General features: G+C 48.2%; 1 protein-coding gene across 2 annotated transcripts in view; it reads right to left on the bottom strand.

The window, feature by feature from the left end:
- MAN1C1 (mannosidase alpha class 1C member 1) overlaps positions 1-19,583 on the bottom strand; it is a 141,042-nt gene that overhangs the window by 57,970 nt on the left and 63,489 nt on the right. The gene's annotated exons all lie outside the window — the stretch shown is intronic.

Here is a 19,583-nt window from a genome sequence, read left to right on the forward strand (position 1 = left end):
TGTTAGGGGAATGTAAACCAATGGGGCGGCTGGGTGGCTTAGTCGGTTAAGAGTCCAACTTCGGCTCAGGTCGTGATCTCACAGTTCGTGGATTCCAGCCCCGTGTCGGGCTCTGTGCTTATAGCTCGGAGCCTGGAGCCTGCTTCACATTCTGCGTCTTCCTCTCTCTCTGACCCTCCCCTGCTCTACTTGGCCTCTGTCTCTCTCTCTCAAAAATAAATACACGTTAAAAAAACAAAACAAAACAAAACAAAACAAAACCATTATGAGATTACTTCATACCTGGGATGACTATAATGAAAAGGATGACAGACTGTAACAGGTGCTGGCCAGGACGTGGAGAAAACGGAACCTTTGTAAGCTGCTAGTGGGAATGTAAAATGGCGCAGCTTCTTTAGAAAACAATTTGGTCGTTTCTCAAAAAGTTCAACATAGAGGTCTCACGTGACCCAGCAGGTCCGCTCCTAGGCATCCATGCCCGAAAGACATAAAGACATTCGTTGACACAAAACTGTACATGAATGTTCACAGCAGCATTATTCATAGCAGTGGAAACAACTATGGTGGAAACGACTCAAATGTCCAGCAACTGATGAATGGATGCATAAAGTGCAGTATGTCTGCAATGAAATATCATTCGGCAATAAATAGAAATGAAGTGATGCATGCTCCAGTAGGGATGAACCTTGAAAACATGATGCTCAGTGAAGGCAGCCAGGCACAGAAGTCCGCAGACTGTATGGTTCCATTTTTATGAAATGTCCAAAAAAGGCAAATGTTCAGAGACTGAGGATAAACTGGTAGTTGTCTATGGCTGGGGGTGGGAATGGGCACAAGGTTTCTTTTTAGGCGATAAAAATATTGTAAAATTAGATTGTGGTGCTGTTTATACAGCTCTGTATACATACTAAAATTCACTGAATTGCACACTTAAAAATGGGTGAGTTTTACAGCATGTAACTTATAGGTCCACATTAACTATTAAAAAATAAAAATAAGAAAGGTGCAAAGATCCCCAGAGAGAGCAGCTGTGCAGCAGGTCTAGAGGTCAAGTCTCCGGAATGGAGCAGGTCAGAGGCTCAAGGAGAGACCTCTTCAAGAGGATGAAATCGATACCACACCTAATGCACTTGAACACACGGAGAGGAATTTACTGCAGGGCGAATTTAAGTAAAGACAGGGGTGATAAATGTAACAAACTAAGTAGCAAATGTGGGACATTTACAAACTGCAGGGAAAACAGCTAGGTAGGAAAGAGGAGGAAGTCATACTCTACCAGGATCAGTCATGAAGAGCTGCCATGATGATGTTAAACACTGGATAATCAATATTTTGTTAATATTTTGTAATAGAAGGGAGGCGCCTGGGTGGCACAGCCAGTTAAGTGTCCGACTCTTGAGCTCAGTTCAGGTCATGATCTCACAGTCTCACAGTTCGTGAGTTCCAGCCCCGCATGGGGCTCTGTACTGATGGTGCAGAGCCTTCTTGGGATTTTGTCTCTCCCTCTCTCTGCCCCTCCCCAACTTGTGCGTGCTCTCGCTCTCTCTCTCTCTCCAAATAAATAAACTTAAAAAAATATTTTGTAACAGAAGGAATAGAGAATGGGAAGTGTGTGAGAGAGAGACAGAGACAAGGAGATAAAGAGAGGGAGAGGGAGAGAGATGTGTGCATAAAGTAAATAAAGCTACAATGAGATAGCAATACATATCTGCCGGAATAGCTAAAATGAAATCGAAAAAAGGCTGATAATACCAAGGGTGGGTGAACTGGAATTGGAACTGGTGAGGATGGAAAACGGTGCAGCTACTTTGAAAAAGATGGTTTGGCAGTTTCTTACAAAGTTAAACATGCACTTAATATATGACCCAACAATCCCGCTGCTGGGTATAGACACGAGAGAAATGAAAATACACATCTGCACAAAAACTCGTATGCGAAGAGGCGAAGCAGCATTATTTATAATAACCCCAAAGTGGAAACAACCCACACGTCCAACAGGTGGTGAATGGAAGAACGTTAAATGAAAAAGCAAGACACAAGAGTACACGCTGATTTTACTACACTTATTATTATATCATGGTTTTTTAGAAGAAGCTCTAGAAGGTTCAAAGTAATCTCGGTTGACAGGAAGCAGATTAGTGACTGCCCAAGCGAGAAGTTAAGGAAAATATGAACCACAAGGGAACATGAGGGAACTTTCCAAGATAAGAATGTTCTGTATCTTGATTTTGGGGGGTAGTTAAAACCATCTGTCAAAATGCACTGAACTGTGCACTTAAAATGGGTACATTTTACTATATGAAATTATACCTCAATGTAATTGATTAGTAAGTGAAAAAAAAAAAAAGGATAGAGCTATTTAATTGGGGTTAAAACCAAGGAGACATCATGGAGGAGGTGGTGTGTAAGCTTGATTTTTAAAAATGAATTTGAGGGGCGCCTGGGTGGCTCAGTCACAGTTGAGTGTCCGACTCTTGATCTCAGCTCAGGTCTTGATCTCAGGGTTGTGAGTTCAGGTCCCACGTTGGGTTCCATGCCCAGCGTGGGGCCTACTTAAAAAATAAAATAAAATAAAGTGAAATAAAAATGAATTTGAGAGACCTACAGAAGAAAGGGCAAGGGGCCTGTCAAGCAGCACAAACAAGTGTGGTCGAGTCTGTTAGTTGCTCCCTAATATCCACTCTCCCTTGATTTCCAGAGAAACAGAAGCCAAAGCTTTGGCTGAGCACATGGCCATGAGAATAAAGGGTGTATCTTCAGCCTCCCTTGCGGCTAGGTGCAGGCAAGTTTTGGTCAATGGGATATAAGTGGCAGTGGTGGGTGCGGCCTCTGGAGAGTGTGTTTGAAGGGCAGCAATATCATTCTCTCCCTTGTTTTCCCTTCCTGCTGGCTGGGATGTGGATGTGATGACGAGGGCCGGAGCAGCCACCTTGGATCACAAGGTAGAAGGCACCACTAAGGATGAATGGACAAACCTGGGTTCCTGTTGAGAATGGAGCTATCATACCAGTCCTAGACTGACTACCTGGACTTGTAAGAGAGAAAGAAACTTCTATTCTGTTGAAGCCACTGCTGTTTTGGGTTTTTAGTTCCAGTAGATTCCCATCCTAAGTAATGAAATGAGCAAAGGCATAACAGAGAAGTGCTCTTCTCCCAGTGCTGTAGGCTCTCCCAGACACCCACCGGCAGGCTGTGACTACACTGCTTGGGGGCAGGGCCCTGGGGTCCCTCTTATTTCTGTTTCCAGGGCTGGCACACGGCAGGTGTGCGGGGAAAACATCGAGTTGGCTGGAAGACCATGATTCAAGTTCAAGCATGATGTTACAGACTGAATGTGTCTCCCTAAAATTCATGTGTTGAAACCCTAACCCTTAAAGGGATGGCATTCGGAGATGAGGCCCTTGGGAGATAACTAGGGTTAGACAGGCCATGAAGGTGGGCCCTCTGATGGGATTAGTGTCCCTATAAGAAGGGATGCCAGAAAGCACGCGGTCCTTCTGTCTCTCTCTCTCCTTCCCGACATGTACACAAAGAAGTTGTGTGAGATGTGAGAGCACAGTGTGATGGCAGCTGCCTACAAGCCAAGAGAAGAGGTGTCAGAATGAAGCTCATGTTGCTGGCACCTTGATCTTGGACTTCTAGCCTCCAGAACTGTGAAAAATACATTTCTCCCGTTTAAGCCACCCGTCGTATGCTGTTACAGCAGCCCGAATTAACTAACATGCACAAGACACATTGAGCTTGCGCTCTGCGAGCAGGGGCCTGGATCTCCCTGTTCACCACCGTAAACCTTGTACCTAGCTCCAGATGTGCTGTGGGATCTCAGGTGTTTGTTGAAGGGAAGAACGAAAAACTGATGCAGCAGAAGTCTGAGGTTGCGAAGGTCACAGCCCATCTAAACATCCTTCTTCAAGATGCCTTCTGGGTACTGCCTCTCCTCCCTCACTCTCAGTCCATGTCCTTCTTGGGGTGGGATTGTCCAGACCCTAAGCAATGATGATCACGTGATCCAGACTCAGCCAATCCATACCTTTCATTTCTCTGGAAACAAGGAATAGGGACAGACAGAGCCATGGGTCCAACTAAAGCTTATCAGAGCTAATCTTGGGATTTTACTGAAACAATTAAGAAAATGGCACTTTTATACCACACAGGAAGCTAAAGTAGCTGTAGCCAAATTGTTATTATCAAAGAAGAGCCAGTCTGAGCATGAAGGCAACTCAGAGAAAGTAGATGATGACCGAGAGAGAGAAAGAGAAACCAAGTCTTAGTGACTTCATCTGATGCCTGGATCAAACTGTGCCTAAAGTCCAATCCTAGTGATTTCAATCAAATGGTCTAGTAAATTCCTCTGGGCTTAAACCAAATGGGCTTGAGTCTTTGTTTTTTGGTAACTCAGAGAGTACACACGAACACAGTTGACCTTCAGGGTCAATGTCACCCCTAAAATACATCATTTGGGGATAGTGTTGCCATCTAATACTGGTACCAGGGCACCACCAGGTCATTGCATGAACTCTACTTCCTTCTGAGTGTAGCTGACTCTGAGAACTCAAACGAGGTCTTGTTGATTCTACCTGGTATGTGACATTGTAAACCAATCTCACATTATCAGCATTGCAAAAATTCCCCTATAAAAACACAGGAGTCTGAAATGTTAATCTGGGAATTAGTGGACATTTATCTTCTTTTGGATCAGTATAATTTCCTCCCATTTTTTTTATCTGCTTTCCGAGCCACCTCATTTATCTAAGCTTTCAAAAGCTCATGCAAAACACATAATGCACTTCAGCTACAAAAATCAATGCTTGAGGATGTGTTTCTACCAGGATTGATACAAAAATTCTTATACAGCTTTTCTGAGGCCTTACTATCAAAATTTTTATTCATGAATAGAGCCAGAATAGTTTTACTTATAAACAAAGCTTTTCCCTAATTATCAAATCAGGAGGGGAATGTAATTTAAAAAATATATATTCTTTTGTATTTTTAAAGGGAAGGAGATTTATATTGGTTTGGGTTTCAAACAACCCTCTTTCCCCCCAACCACCCGAGACAACTGACTGACTTTAATTAAAGACCATTTACCCTGGGAATGGATTGCTTGCTGCAATTTGTACTGAAGAGACACATTTGCAGACAAATGGATTGCAGTCCTTAGATTTTGCTCCAACGACAAAAGAAGTGATTATGTTCCCCCATCACTTCCTCCCTCTGAAGAACTCTATTAAGAGAATAATTTGAACGGACTCTCTTCTACTCTGCATTTTAAAGTGCGATCTATTTCAGTGCCATCAACATTTTTTCCCATTTTAAAAAATGAGTGATATTTAAGGCGAAATGCCAGCTGGGTATATATTTGAGGAGGGGCTTCAGGAAACGCAAAGGTTTATATAACTGCCTCTGAAGCCCAGTTGCTTGCAAACACTGAGTAACCTGTAGCCTTGGTTCGCGGCTGCAAATAGCAGACAGAGACAGTCCTAGAGCACAGGAGGAGACTAATCAAATTCACACGCTGGCTCTGGACACCTCGTTCTATTTTTCCATTTCCTGGCTGCCCACGACCGGAGGGGTTTGGATGGGGCTGTCTAAGTCCAGAGCCACGGAGTTTAAATGGAACTGTCGGGCCCTAAGGCTCCCTGACTTGTATGTGGTCTAAAAGGAGGCCTATGAATCTGCCTCAGAACTGGGCCGAAGGAAGCCGAAAGTGTAGGGAGCTCTCTGGTGCTGTGTTAAGCCAAGTCCAGGGGTGCCTTCTCTGTGCCTCCATGAACACCTGGGGCTGCTACATTATAATGCCTTATGTGTTTGCTATGCTAAAGGCCTGAGGGTGTCTTGAGAGCAGGGCTACTCTCTCTCTTTGGGGCTTAGCTGAGTAGTTGGCACACAAGTGGTACTCCGTACATGCAGAATGGGTTGCTGAGTAAACACCCGTCTTTAATTCTGTCCGTTTGGCTCTGAGCTCCGCACCAACAGTGACTGGGTGCCTGGTCAGTTTATCCCCGATACAGGAAAGGCACATCCAGCCCGGGCCTGAGGTGACAGGAATCCTACGTTTTTCTCCCACAGTGATCCAGGAGCTGTTTGACTTTAGAGGTGTCAGAGTAGGAAGGAATCCAAGCGGGGTGGGTTGCAAAAGCGTTCCTGATTGTCCAACCTTCCCCGGATCCATGCCTTCTGCCACGTGACCTAACAGCTGCTCCCATCAAGAGATGGGAGTCTATTTCCTGCCCCCCCCCCCCCCCCCGTATCTAGGCTGGACTTCTAACTTGCTTGACCAACACAATGCGACGAAAGTGAATAAACATAAATAATAAATGTTCTGTGCGATGGCTCATTATACAGCCATAGCTAACTGATACACTGAGTTCAACGTTCCAAACAGGTGGGTACCCTGAGGGCCAGAGAAGGGAGGGAGCTTTCCTAAAACCACATCTGCCAGTGACAAGAATCCAGGTATGGGAACCACTCACCCAGGGCCTTTCGACTGTACCGAACACTGATCTTTCTTCAAGTACCCATTTATTTCATCTAAGTCATTAACCCTCAGGATCTGAACAAAGGGCAGGAGGAGCCACATGAAAGTCATCACCAGCCATACAAAGTAGATGTCGTTAGCTCCTAGCTTGCTACCTCTGAGGTTCTAGAATCATCCACCCCAAAAGCCACTGGGTTCCCACACGTTGTAACCATGTGTTCTGCCATGAAAATCAAACCACAAGGCTCTTTTCTCAATCTGCAAAAAACTGTAGAAATCAGTAGGATTTTATTTACTTATTTTTTAAAATGTTTTTATTAATTTTTGAGACAGAGAGCATGAGGAGGGGAGGGGCAGAGAGAGAGGGAGACACAGAATCCAAAGCAGGCTCCAGGCCCTGAGCTGTCAGCACAGAGCCCGACGCGAGGCTCGAACTCACAGACCGTGAGATCATGACCTGAGCCGAAGTCGGACGCTTAACCAACTGAGCCACCCAGGCGCCCCGAAATCAGTAGGATTTTAAATATTAAAAGTAATCTCTAAAAGGCACTTAGGACAGCATTTGACACACAGTAAATGTCCAATAAGTGTGAGCTGTTATTATTAAGTTCACTTCTCACAAATCTTTCTGACCCTTTGGTGCCTGTCATTTGTCAACCAGCAGGCAGCACTAACATTTACTGAGTGCCTGTGGAGGCCAGGCCTTTTACATACATTGCTGTGGTCAATCTTCACAACGTTTCTTTGAGGCACGATCCCCATCTTACAGATGAGGAAACTGAGGCTTAGTGGGATGAACTTGCCCAAGGTTAGTAAAGTTGAGAAGTGGTGGGGGAGGAGTCACACCCCAGCTGTCTGCTGCAAGCCTGTGGGAGCACAGACCATGATTACTCATCTCTGTTCTCTCTAGTGCTTAGCCTAGAGTGGGGATTGAACAAAACTGCAGAATTAATAAACACTTAAATTCCAAGAGGTTCAGAGAGTATAGAGTTTCTTCGCTCCCCCACCATCCCTGTCAGAAGGACTGACGTTTAAAAGACCGAAAATATTAAGCGTTAGTGAGGATGTGGAGCAACTGGAACTCTCACGCACCGTCTCCCCCAACCGCCACCCCCTCACCAGATCCCGGGCTCTTGGGCTTGAAAGGACGTTTGCTGTGACCAAGAGGGCAGGGCAGCAACCATGATGAACACAACTGAAGAGGCCTTACAGAGCTGTGGTAGTAAGCATGGATTTTAGAGGTGGAATGAACAAGAAATACTGGTGAACACTCTAGAACACTAATGTGATCCGGCACTGTTACTTTCTGGAGGACTCACTGTTTCTACAGACCTCAAGGAGCCCCCTACTCTATGCTGGCATTGACACTCCAGTGCTGTCGCTGTTATGACTGCAATATAAGTGGGTGGCCCAACTGGAGTTTTCTAAACTCAACCGGCCTGCCTGGTCTTTGGTCACTTCCTCTGTAGGCTTCACCAGGTCCCCAAGTGTCCCCTCTCTCTGAGAGCAGGAAATGTCACTTCCCAGCCAAGCCTCACCATCTCGGAATAATCAAAGCACCAGGCACTGCCAGAAACGCTGACTTTTGTTTCTCAAGCGGGAAAGGCTGTTCCCTCCCTGGAACATGGAAGCCTAGGGATTTTCCCGATTGAAAGGTACATCAATGGACTGAATGTGCCCCGCCCCCAACCCCCCCCCCCCGCCCCGTTTCATCTGTTGAAATCCTAACCCCCAATGTGACGGTGTTAAGAGGTGAGGCCTTTTGGAGGTGATTAGATCGTGAGGTCTTAGAGCCATCATGAGCGGGCTTGGGGCCTTAATAAAAGTGACCCCAGAGAGCTCTCTCGCCCCTTCTACCACGTGAGGACAGAGAGAAAACAGATGGTTATGAACCGGGAAGCCAACTACTGAGCAACTAATCTGCTGGTGCCTTCATCTTAGACTTCTCGGCCTCCAGAACGGTGAGAAATAAATGTTTGTTCTTTCAGCCAGTCCCTGTGGTAGTTTTGTTACAGCAGAGCCCCAGAGGGGTGCTGTTTGGTGGGGGCAAGATGATCTTCCATCTGGTCCAGCCCTCCCTTGCTTAGTGACCTGGGGTGACTCAGTCCGTTGGACACTGGCTGTGTTTCAGCTGGGCAGATCTATGGATTCCCGCTCCCCTGGGTTCAGGAAAATGCACGAGCCCAAGCCCCAGTGGGAGCCAAACACGAAATTCACCTGCGACTTTCTCAGATCCTTTCCAAGACAGTGGCCCTTTGGTACTGACTTGAGACTGAACTCCCACAGTCTCAGGTTCTAAGATCGCATCAGCAGTTGTCCAACGTTTTATATTTAAAAAATACTGTTAGGGGGTGCCTGGCTGGTTCAGTCGGTGGAGTATACAACTCTTGATCTCAGGGTTTTGAGTTCAAGCCCTGCGATGGACGCAGAGCCTACTTAAAAGTAAAAAATACTGTCATGTGATTCTTCTTATTTAATCCTTCTAACTCTAATCCTTTGAGGCTAGCCAGACTTAGGAAACAGTCTGCCCATCTTGCAGATGAGGAAACTGAGGTCTGAGAGGTGAATTCCTGGCCTAGGCTCACATAGGCCTCCTGCCTGACTCAATCCAGTGCTCTTTCTACTATATACCTCAAGTCCTCTCATAAATAAGGGGTCGTGGGAGCTTTTGTGTGCCCACAACCAGGTGAGACAGCGCTGCACCCTTTTACAGATGAGGAAACAAATCCAGGGAAGCCGAGTAAAATGCCCGTGTAACGAGAATAACAAATGGCGAAGCAAAATTCAAACCCCTGTTTTGAATCTCCACAGCAGCAGACAGAGACCTACTTCCTAAAATCAGAGTTTACCGGGGTCCCAGTCTGGTGAATGACAACAAATCAGTAGGACATAATAACGCATGGTTGTGGCACTGACTCCAGAAAGCCGCTGTCGCACGGGAGGCTAGAGCTGCCTGAGGCCGGGCAGCTTCGGGAACGTGAGCTAGCTTCTCACAAGAGCCACCTTGAAAGAGGGCCATTTATGCTCTTCCAGTGGGTTTTGGTCGGATTCTTGTTTTTAACCACATAAATTTTGAGGTCAAATAAGATGAGACTATCGTTCTAGAAGGATGCAAGTCTGTCCTGGAAGGAAGGCTCTAGTATGTCTTACTGTCCCAGGCCACACTTTTGGGTTCTGCCCCCAAATACTTATTTTGGCTGGAGAACTTCACCCCCTCTGTGCTTTGGGGTATGAGTTAGTGTTACTGGCCCCGGGGAGACTGGAAGAACTCAACTGAGGTACACGCTGTAGCTGTCACCCGTTCCTGGGACACCTTTTCCACCAACCAAGCTCTGGCCGCTGCAGGTTACAGCTTCTGAGCGGCTCACAGAGAAACGAACAGAACAGCCTCCTGTCAGTAGCCGGTTCGAGACTGCTGACGCAGTCTATCCCAGTCACCTGCCAGCAGGAAGCAGACGCCAGTGCCTACAATGGGGAGAGACCCCGCAGGCCCCCGTTTCCCCACACCCGCATCTGAACTGTTTGCAGCTGCCTTCCCCGTGAGAGGAAGGTCGGGGCCCAGGTCTGCTTTCTCTCTGAAATCTCCGTGTCTAATCCAATAGTGGGAACTCTGCAGGACTTCAACAACGGCTCGGGCAATCCGCAAGTGAAAGCGTGAATGAATGAGGAGTCCTGTCCAGTGACTGCTTCCCTGCTCCAGGGGCCCTGATGGGGACGACCGTGCCGATGACGACGATAAGGAGGAAGAGGTGAAACTGTTCAAGGTTAGAGCGAAGTTCTGGGCAGCGAGAACAGACACTGACCTTTTTCAACCTCAAAGCCTGCAGGGGCTTTTCCCAGTCGACCCACACCCTTTGGAAGATCTCAACTGCACTGTCTCCTCCAGATCACAGTTACTTCAGAGGCAAACCAATTCTCTGGTTAAGGAAAAAGAATGTGAGCAGATCAACCGGTGATCGTCATCCACCCCCCAGGGCTTTTACAGAGAAAGCCCCCCAGTCTGGGCTCTGCAAGGAGCACTGGTGGGCCAAGTGGCAGCGGGAGGGGAGGCTCAGGGTCCAGAGCTTAGAGCGGCCTGATTTCAGTGCTTTGGAAATCTCTGCTGTTGTAGGATGGCTTTCTATATTGGCATTTCCGCTCCTTGGGTTTTAAAGAATGAGAAATCTGTGGCTGATCACATATTCAGCAACCAAGTACACTTATTCGAAGACCTAAATTGCAGAAATAACTCATGTGATTATTTGAATGAATAGGAGTCTGGATCATCAAGCTCAATCTATGGATAAATCAGGAAGAGCTAGCTGGGCGAGTGGAGGGCAGGCCCTCCCCAGCTGGCTCTTCTGCAGGGCCAAGACATGCTTTCTCTGCAAGGAGGCCAGGGCAGCAATCCTTGAGTCTCTGCTCCTTGGAGGTGCTTTGCCTCGATCTGCCTACATACCACGACCAGGGCAGAGCTTTGAAGTCCGAGGCAGCCAGAATCCGGTTATCCCCAAAGGGATGAGTCAGGCAGAGTGAGGGTCACGAGAAGCGCACCCCGCTCTCACCTCAGGGCCATAAACCTGTCCTAGTGTTCACTGGTGAGTCCTGCAAAACAGGCCCCACCTTCTGGGCTCTGGCATTGGACTTGCCCAGTCAAGCAGCGAACCTCCATGGCCCCCATCCTGGAATCTGCCTTACTCACACCCTTCTTCTCCCGGTGCACTCCCTCCCGAGGGCTCGGGCTGCCTCGCATGTGTCCAACTGTCCTCAGAGCGGCCAGTGAGGATTCCCCCGGCCAGAGCCCAGCTCCTGCGAGAAACCTGCTCTAGAAAGAGCCCAGATCAGCCCGCAGGCCAGCCAAGCCTGCTGAGTTGTGCAGAGATACTCCATGCCCCCCTAACACGGGCCTCCAGTCACCTCAACTGCCTGGCCCTGGATGGTTCCCTAGAAGGCACCTCCCGGGGCCTGAGAGCCACATCTAGGTCACAGTGAACCTCCTTCAGGTCTTCCTTTCCTATTCCCATTGTGTGACTGTGGGCGTGAGGGACATCTGAGAGGCCGGGCCTCAGGCAAGGCATTCACAGAGCTGGGGGAGGGCACCACACAGGGGGCAGCCAAGCAGACCTAACATTTTGTACCAGCGACTTCTGGGGTCAGGGAGCTTGGGTTCCAATCCTGGCTTTGCAGTCTGCCCACCGTGTGATCCTGACCAAGGTATAGAACCTCTCTCTCTCTCTTGGCTTCAGTGTCCTCATCTGTAAAAATGAAGATGTTTCCGTACAGAATCACTTGTGAGATTCAATAAATAGTATGTTGAACGTGCTCAGCAGAGCGGCTTGTGGCAAATGCTTGAACATGTCAGCCAGTCCAGTTCTAAACACGTATCCTAAGAAAACAGTAGGACAAATATGTGAAGATTAGTGAGCTGGATTAGGAAATTCATTTTACTATTGCTTAGAATGGCAAAAAATCAGAAAGAGCCTAAATGTCCTATAAGAGGAATAAGAAAAAATTCTGCACAATGCATGTGTGTATATACAATGTGTGTGAATACCATACAACAGAATTCCACATAGCCATGAAATAGGACAATATAGGTGTTTAGTGTTTAACAGCTTGAAAAGGCAATCACAAAATACTGAGCAAAGATTACAGGCCAGTATTTAATTGTATGATTCTATTTATGTAAAAATAATATTTATATCGGGGTGCCTGGGGGGCTCAGTCAGTTGAGTGTCCAACTTTGGCTCAGGTCATGATCTTGCGGTTCATGAGTTCAAGCCCCACGTCAGGCTCTGTGCTGACAGCTCAGAGCCTGGAGCCTGCTTCAGATTCTATGTCTCCTCTCTCTGCTCCTCCCCTGCTTGTACTCTCTCTCTCTCTTTCAAAAATAAACATTAAAAAAATGATAATACTTCTATCTATTCATTTTCATGGAGACTTCTCTGGAGATGCCCATGAGACTAGGAGTCATCTCTGGGTGGTGAGACTTCAGGAACTTTTCTTTCTGGTTCTTATTTGTAATTTCCCATTTCTCTACAATGGGAATGTATCACATTTATCATTTTCTAAAAAAAAAAAAGGGGGGGGGAATAGATGGAGTAATTTTAAGGGTAGAAAAGGATTTTCGCACTCAGATAATTCCAGCATGGATAAAAGGATTTGTTCAACTTTCATCACTCTCCAACTGAGAAGAGACACAAGGAACGGCAGCTGTAAGAAGAGGGAAAACCCCATGTTTCAAGGTTTAGTGTCTAAGAAGAGTAGCTTGAAAATTAAAGTGTCTCCAGCCATCCTTCCCCATCACTCCATCCTGTGGGACACCAACCTTGACCGTCAGCAACAAATCAGACATGAAACATGACTTCCTCTCGGGGAACAGGAAATCAGGGTATCAGAATGACAACAAATTTCTATTTTACCTTGCCAAGAGACCCTTCCCGCTGAGAGGAGGAAATGTGGGGCACAAATCAGCTTTCCGGAAGGAGGAGGGACACTTTCACAGGATCAGCTGGAGGTCGGGGAAAACTGCAAAGTCTAAACATTCTTCATGTCATAACTTTGTCAGCTGTACTGAAGTTGACAAGATGCTTACCCAGCACCTCAAGACACATGCCAAATTGACGTAGTTAGACGTGTAAGCTATAATAACTACTGAGATGCTTTAGCGAGCTCATGTCCGGCCGCCCGCTGCCTCTGCTCCCCACACGGAGGGCTGCACAGCCCCGCCGCCCTGGGATGGGGTCTCACGACAGGAGCCGGATTGATTTATTCGCCCACCCATTTCCAGCATCGGCGCCGCGGCCAGTGCCAACATTGGATATGAGGGTCAGTCCGAAGCCATGCCTGCCTTCAGGAAGCACTTTCTACAGCAGGGCATGTTTTTCAAAGAGAAGAACACAAATCCGATTTACCTCGCAAAGGGAACGTGGGGGATTGGACGCTGGGAGAAAGATAAAGGGGAGGGATGGATAGAGAGTCTGTTCTGCCCCTCAGCTGTGGGAGAGAGAAAGGGGCCGAGGTTTCCTACTTTCCTGGCCAGATCCTACTGGTCAGAGAAGGGAGCGGGGATATGTTGAAGGGTAAGGAGCAAGGTCAGTGTGCCAGGTGGGGGCTGCAGGTGGGCTGGGCCATACAGTGAGCTCCAGCAGGGGAAGGAGGGAATTTGGGACCCGCCAGTGCCCAAGAAGATGGGCTATTTGTGATAACAAAGCTCCTCTGAGGCTTTTTTTTAATCGAAAGCATCCAAAATCCTCTCCCTGGCTATGCAGGAATCTGGGGCTGACACACCCACCTTCCCAGCCCTTTCTCAACCACACTTCAGAAACAGCTCAAAGCCACGCCAAGAATATCCTGTTACCTCAGGGTAGGATTAGCTCCCACATGAATGGAAGGTACCCTCTTTAAACAACCGTTCTGCCTGCCATTTGCAAATGCCATGTTCATCAAATATCTGCTGAATGGAAGCCCCCAGACATGTTGGACTCACTCACACAGTGACTCAGGCCCCCACAGCCTTCCTGATGACCGGGGGGCCTGTCACATCCAATAGTGTGGGAGCTCACCAGCAGACTCAGCACCCAAGGGGCCTCGCCTTTGCCAAAGGCATTACCTCGACTCACAGGGCTATGGGGGAGGGGGATGGAATCACTTCAGGAATGATGGACTTTAGACCCAAGAGGATCCTGTGGTTTCTAACCCAGGCTGTGCATCAGATCCACCAACACAGATCCCTGTGCCAGCTAGACTCTACTGAACCCACATTTCTTAGAGATGGAACCTGGAAATCCATGTTTGCAAAAGTCAGGTAGGGAGTTCTGGTGTTTTTCCCTGGTTAAGAGCCATAAATTGGCCCAAGTTGCTCGTTCCATTGATGGTGAGACTATCCCAGGGAGGGGTGGGAAAAACGTATTTGTCCAAGGTCACAAGACAATCATCGCTTCCCTGGAAAGCTGTGACAATATTAATGGTGATGACGATGATGATGGTGGTGGTGGTGGCAGCTACTATTTACCCTCACGTGTATTAATTAATTGAATTCTCACAACCAGTCTATGAAATAGGTACCATTTTTCCAGGAGAGGAAACTGTGGCACAGAGAGGTTAATTCATTTGCCCAAGGCCACACAGCAATGGAGCCAAAGCCGATGCCCCTATCCAGGGCACAACTTTCTCAAATCACCAGGACCCTGCCTCAGGGATTTTGCCTCCTCCCCAGTCCATGGGTTGAGCTGCAGGCTCTGGGATGTTTCTGGGGGAATGGTCTCTGCCCAGCTTTGCATCCTGACCTCAAGGCTGAGGGAGCCCAGAGGGCACATTTCATTTGCTGAGGGACCTGCTTTTGCACGTGTCCCCTGGCCTGGGCATGGCTCAGGGCCCTTCAGATGAAGCCATGCTGGCCGTGGGAAGAATGATCCCACTGCTGGATGTGAGAAATACCAGGAGAGGCATTTTTTTTCCAGTCCAGCCAGACCCTTGTGACACCCTCTTAGAAGGGGAGTGTCATGTAATAGCCTCATGGGGTGTCTGGGGTGTCTGGGATTTTGTCCTCCTTAGTTGGGGGAAGATAAGTAACATCTTTGGCTTTACTTTTTTTTTTTTTTTAGAGAGAGAGAGAGCAAGTGAGCAGGGGAAGAGCAGAGAGAGAGGGAGACACAGAATCTGAAGCAGGCTCCAAGCTCTGAGCCGTCCGCACAGAGCCTGATGGGAAGCTCAAACCCATGAACCATGAGATCATGACCTGAGACGAAGTCGGATGCCCAACTGACTGAGCCCTCCAGGTGCCCCCTTGGCTTTCCTTTTAAATTAGGAAAGAGTTGGGGCGTCTGGGTGGCTTGGTCGGTTAAGCGTCCGACTTCGGCTCAGGTCATGATCTCACGGTCTGTGAGTTCGAGCCCCGCGTCGGGCTCTGTGTTGACAGCTCAGAGCCTGGAGCCTGTTTCAGATTCTGTGTCTCCCTCTCTCTCTGCTCCTCCCCTGTTCATGCTCTGTCTCTCTCTGTCTCAAAAATAAATAAACGTTAAAAAAAATTAAAAATAAATAAAAATAAATTAGGAAAGAGGGATGTAATGGACAAAGACTGAGGAGTGTGGGCAGAAGAAGAATGTCACGGCCTCCTTTTCATCAATGAACACACACGGACCCTTCTTTGCCATTCACCAAAGGCACATCTAGGTACCCCAGAAGCACCATCCGGGCCTGATGCCATCCTAGGGATGCACCAGGCAGGTTATGCGGGAAGTCCTGGCCCGTGGGGGGTTCCCAGTTCCAGAGGCAGAGGAAACCGGACGGACGTGAGGGCTTTGGAGGTAGACAAGCCTGGGTCTGAACTGCCGCTCTGCCGCTTTGCAGGCTTGGGCAAGTTCCTTCTCTCAGAGTCTCGGTTTCCTCGTCATAACAACACCTACTTCAAAGAGGGGCCGTGGGGAGTAAATGAAACTCACCAGAAGGTAGCTGGGCAAGCGGGTGGGCACCTGGGCATACACCCTTCCCTCCCCGCACTAACGGAGACAAAGAACTGGAGTGGTTTATGCACCAGCTTTCCCGACAACAGTGAGAAGGAAGGAATCCTTCCTACAAAATCAGGGAGGGTGCAGGCTTTTAGGAGCCTTACCTGGCAAGGAAGACACAGACACAGAAGCGGGGCTGCGTTACAACTTTCATGGGCCCCCTACCGCCATTAAAAACATATCTTAAATATGATCTTTTACAATTGCATTTGTATGAAAATGAGTATAATCCAGGCTGGATCCGTTATTATATTCATTTTTGTCTTTGGATTTTAAAGGAAAGTAAAATTAAAATACTTCTGTGAGCCCTGGGCGCTGTGTCTAATGAAGAAGTCAGCCCTGTGCAGAGGCATCTTGGGTGCCCGGCTGGGTGCTGGATGCCAGGACTAGGTCTCCTCCCTCCAAAGCTGCTTCTCCCACCCCCCCAACCACACCCTTCTCCGTATTAGCACCAATACTCTCCCCAGCATGACCTCCTAGGCTTGGTCTGTGCTGTTCCCCCACCTGTAACAGAGATTTCATTGATGTCTGTCAAAATCTACCCGCTAAGCAACCCTGGCACCCAAATATCTGCCCCCTCCCATACGACGCCTCTCAGATGCACCCTCTTGTTGAAATAGGGGGAACTTTATGCTTCTGTCCGATGAGCTCATGGTATCTTGTCCACTTTGCGCCCTCCCTGCTCCATCCCTAGCTCTGAGCCTGGCACACAGTAGGCACTCAATACGAAGTTGTGGAATTGAATTAAAACTTAAATAACTGGAACTCTCCATGTCCCCCCAGTGCGATCAGTTACTTGTTGCAAAACAACATCCAGATGCATTTCTGGGCAACTGCTATTTCAGGCACAGTGTTATTTGGGGAGCTGAGAGCCCTGCTGGCTGGACAAGAAGCAGACAGAGGGCCTCCGCCACCGAGGCTCCCTTCCTCCCCTTCCTAATCATTTGCTCGGCCATCGGCAGGATTAGACAACGGCAATTATCCCCACACGGTCTATTCCCAGAATTCAAAGTTATTGGGGGAGAAAATGCAATTGTGCTTTTATCCAGCCATTAAAAAACAAAACAAAACAAGAGCAGTGGATTTCAAACCGCTTTTCAGATTTGATGAGAAGAAAAACAAACTTGAGTATTAGCCCTAAATTGTGCTGACAACACACTTCCGGGTCTCTTTGTCCTCCCCCGTGCTCTCTTCAGAAGTTCTCAGCAACTCCTATCGATCCCTGCCTGGTTCTCATGCCTGGGGAGGGCAGCCCACAGTGGAGCAGGGAACGGATGGATCCGCCTGCCTGAGAGGCGCGGAGGGGTGGGGGAAGGGACGTCCTGGCTCCCACCGCCCAGAGAAGTGGCCGGTCCCGGGGCCTCACTCGGGACCAGCGTCCCGTGCCGCACCTCTGCCCCCACCGCTGAACTCACCGCCCACCCGGCCACACCAGGCTTTCATCAGCCAGGGTGAAACCACCCCAAAGAAGCCCAGTCACCTACTATTTTAGGACCTGGAAGCAACAGGAGAGTCCATATGCCAGACGCCCACACTGTATGATGGAGAAATGAGCTCACGGAGAGAATGGGCCTTGTCTGGGTCACAGGGCAGATTGGTGCTTAGAAGCCAGGTCTCCTGGTTCCTGAGGTTCAGGATAGGGAGAAAACACTGGGGGCTACATTCGTGGGACCCCACTTATATTCAGTGCTGCTCGAGTATGGTCTCTTACCACACCCCCACCTGCTCCAGCCACACTGAACATCTTTTAGACCTCAAGGGTCATGGTCTCACTCAATCTCCTCTCCAGGCTGTTGCACTTGTCCTTCTGTGCCCATGACCCCCTCTCTTATGCTTCCTTGTTCATGCTTCAGGTCTCAGTGTAGAGGCCATCTCCTCCAGGAAGGCTTTTTGAAGCCCATCCCTCCAAGAATGAGTCAAAGAGCCCTTGGTGTACTCATACTACCTTAACTGAAACTATAAATTCGTGTATTTGTCTCCCCACTAGCCTGCGAGGTGTACACGGGTATCTATCACTCTTGCCTCCTGCTACTTCCCCGTGTCTAGAAGAGTTTCTGGCACATTCCAGGCACTGAACAATCATTGATGAAGACATGGTCTCATGGGATCCCAGTGACAATCTTGTGAGAAGGTGTCAACCTCCCCATTCCACAGGAGAGAAAACTGAGGCTCAAAAACAAACGTGCCCCCTGCCCAGTGAGTTGGCTGAGGCAGGATTTGGAGAATCCAAGTCTTCTGACCCAACATCAACATTTTCTTTATTAAGACCCTTCCTCTTCCCACATGGTAACTGAATGGAAGAAGGTCCAGGTCATGCCATTTTGGACCTGTGTGTCACAGCTGGGATGGGCTGGGGAGTAGAGAGGTCACCCCACGGCACTGAGAGACGGCGTGGGCAGGGAGTAATGAAGGAAGACTTTGCTGACCGTTTGCACTTGAGGCAGCCAGCCTGAGAGCCCCAGTTCCTCCCTAGGTTAAGGCAGGAAGAACAGGGACCCTTCTAGACCAGGGCTGAAGACACAATACAGGGCAGCTACGCTCCAGGGAGCACATAACTGGCAAGCTTGGGCTTTCAACAAGGGAGGGGGCGTCTTGATTAAGAGGGAAGTATGGTTCAGTAGGAGGCCACGATTAAGCACGCTGACAAGCATACGTGGCTGGTGGGACTACTGATTAGTTTATCTACTTTGCAAAACTGGCAGCATCCAACTGAAGTTCAACATCCGAACACGGCACGACCCAGCGATTCGAACCCTGGGCAGATCCCAACAAAAGTGGCTGCTTGTTTCCACCAAAAAGCACGTACGGAAGTGTTTGTAACCCTCAACGGGAACGTAAAATGGTGCGGCCACCGTGGCAAACAGTCTGGCAGCTCCTTAGAAGTTTACACAGAGTTACCATATGATCCAGCAACTCCACTCCTACACGAACACCCAAGAGAAATGAAAACCCACATCCACCCAAAAACTTGGATGTGAATGTTCATAGCAGTAGCATTCGTAATAGGCAAATGAATTAAAAAGTAGGCACAATCCAATGTCCATCCGCTGCTAAAAAGACAAACAAAATGTGGTATACTCACACAACGGGATATTATTTGGCAACAAGGGAAGGGAAGTATATGCTACAGGGTAGATGAACCTCAAAAAATTAGGTCCGCTGAAAGAAGCCATTCACAAGAGACCAGATATTATATGACCCCTTTTATATGTCACGTTCAGCATTGGCAAATCTATGTAGGGACAGAAAGTAGATTAATGGCTGCCTGGGGCTGGCAGGGGAGGGAGGGTTGGAGAGACTGCGGAGGGGTATGGGGTTTACTTGTAATTGCCACAAACTGGAAACAAAAATGTCTAACAACAGTAGAATGGGTGGATAAACTTGAAAAGGAATGAACTACTGTTTATGATGTAATTATGAGTAAAGAGAAGCAAACAGACAACACTAATCTAAGATGATAGAAGTCAGAATAGTGGTGACCCATGGGGGCTACTGACTGGGTGGGGCCTGTGGGTAAGGGAAATGCTACCTCGACCTGCAGGGTAGTTATAGGATGTACCTGTACGTAAAATTCATTGGGATGTGCACTTAAGATGTGCACTTAAGATGTGTGCATT

This window comes from Lynx rufus, unplaced genomic scaffold (genome assembly GCF_022079265.1).
Source record: "Lynx rufus isolate CCGP_SWC_20201006 ecotype Redwood Valley unplaced genomic scaffold, mLynRuf1.p SCAF_2, whole genome shotgun sequence".
NCBI classification, from domain to species: Eukaryota; Metazoa; Chordata; class Mammalia; order Carnivora; family Felidae; genus Lynx; species Lynx rufus.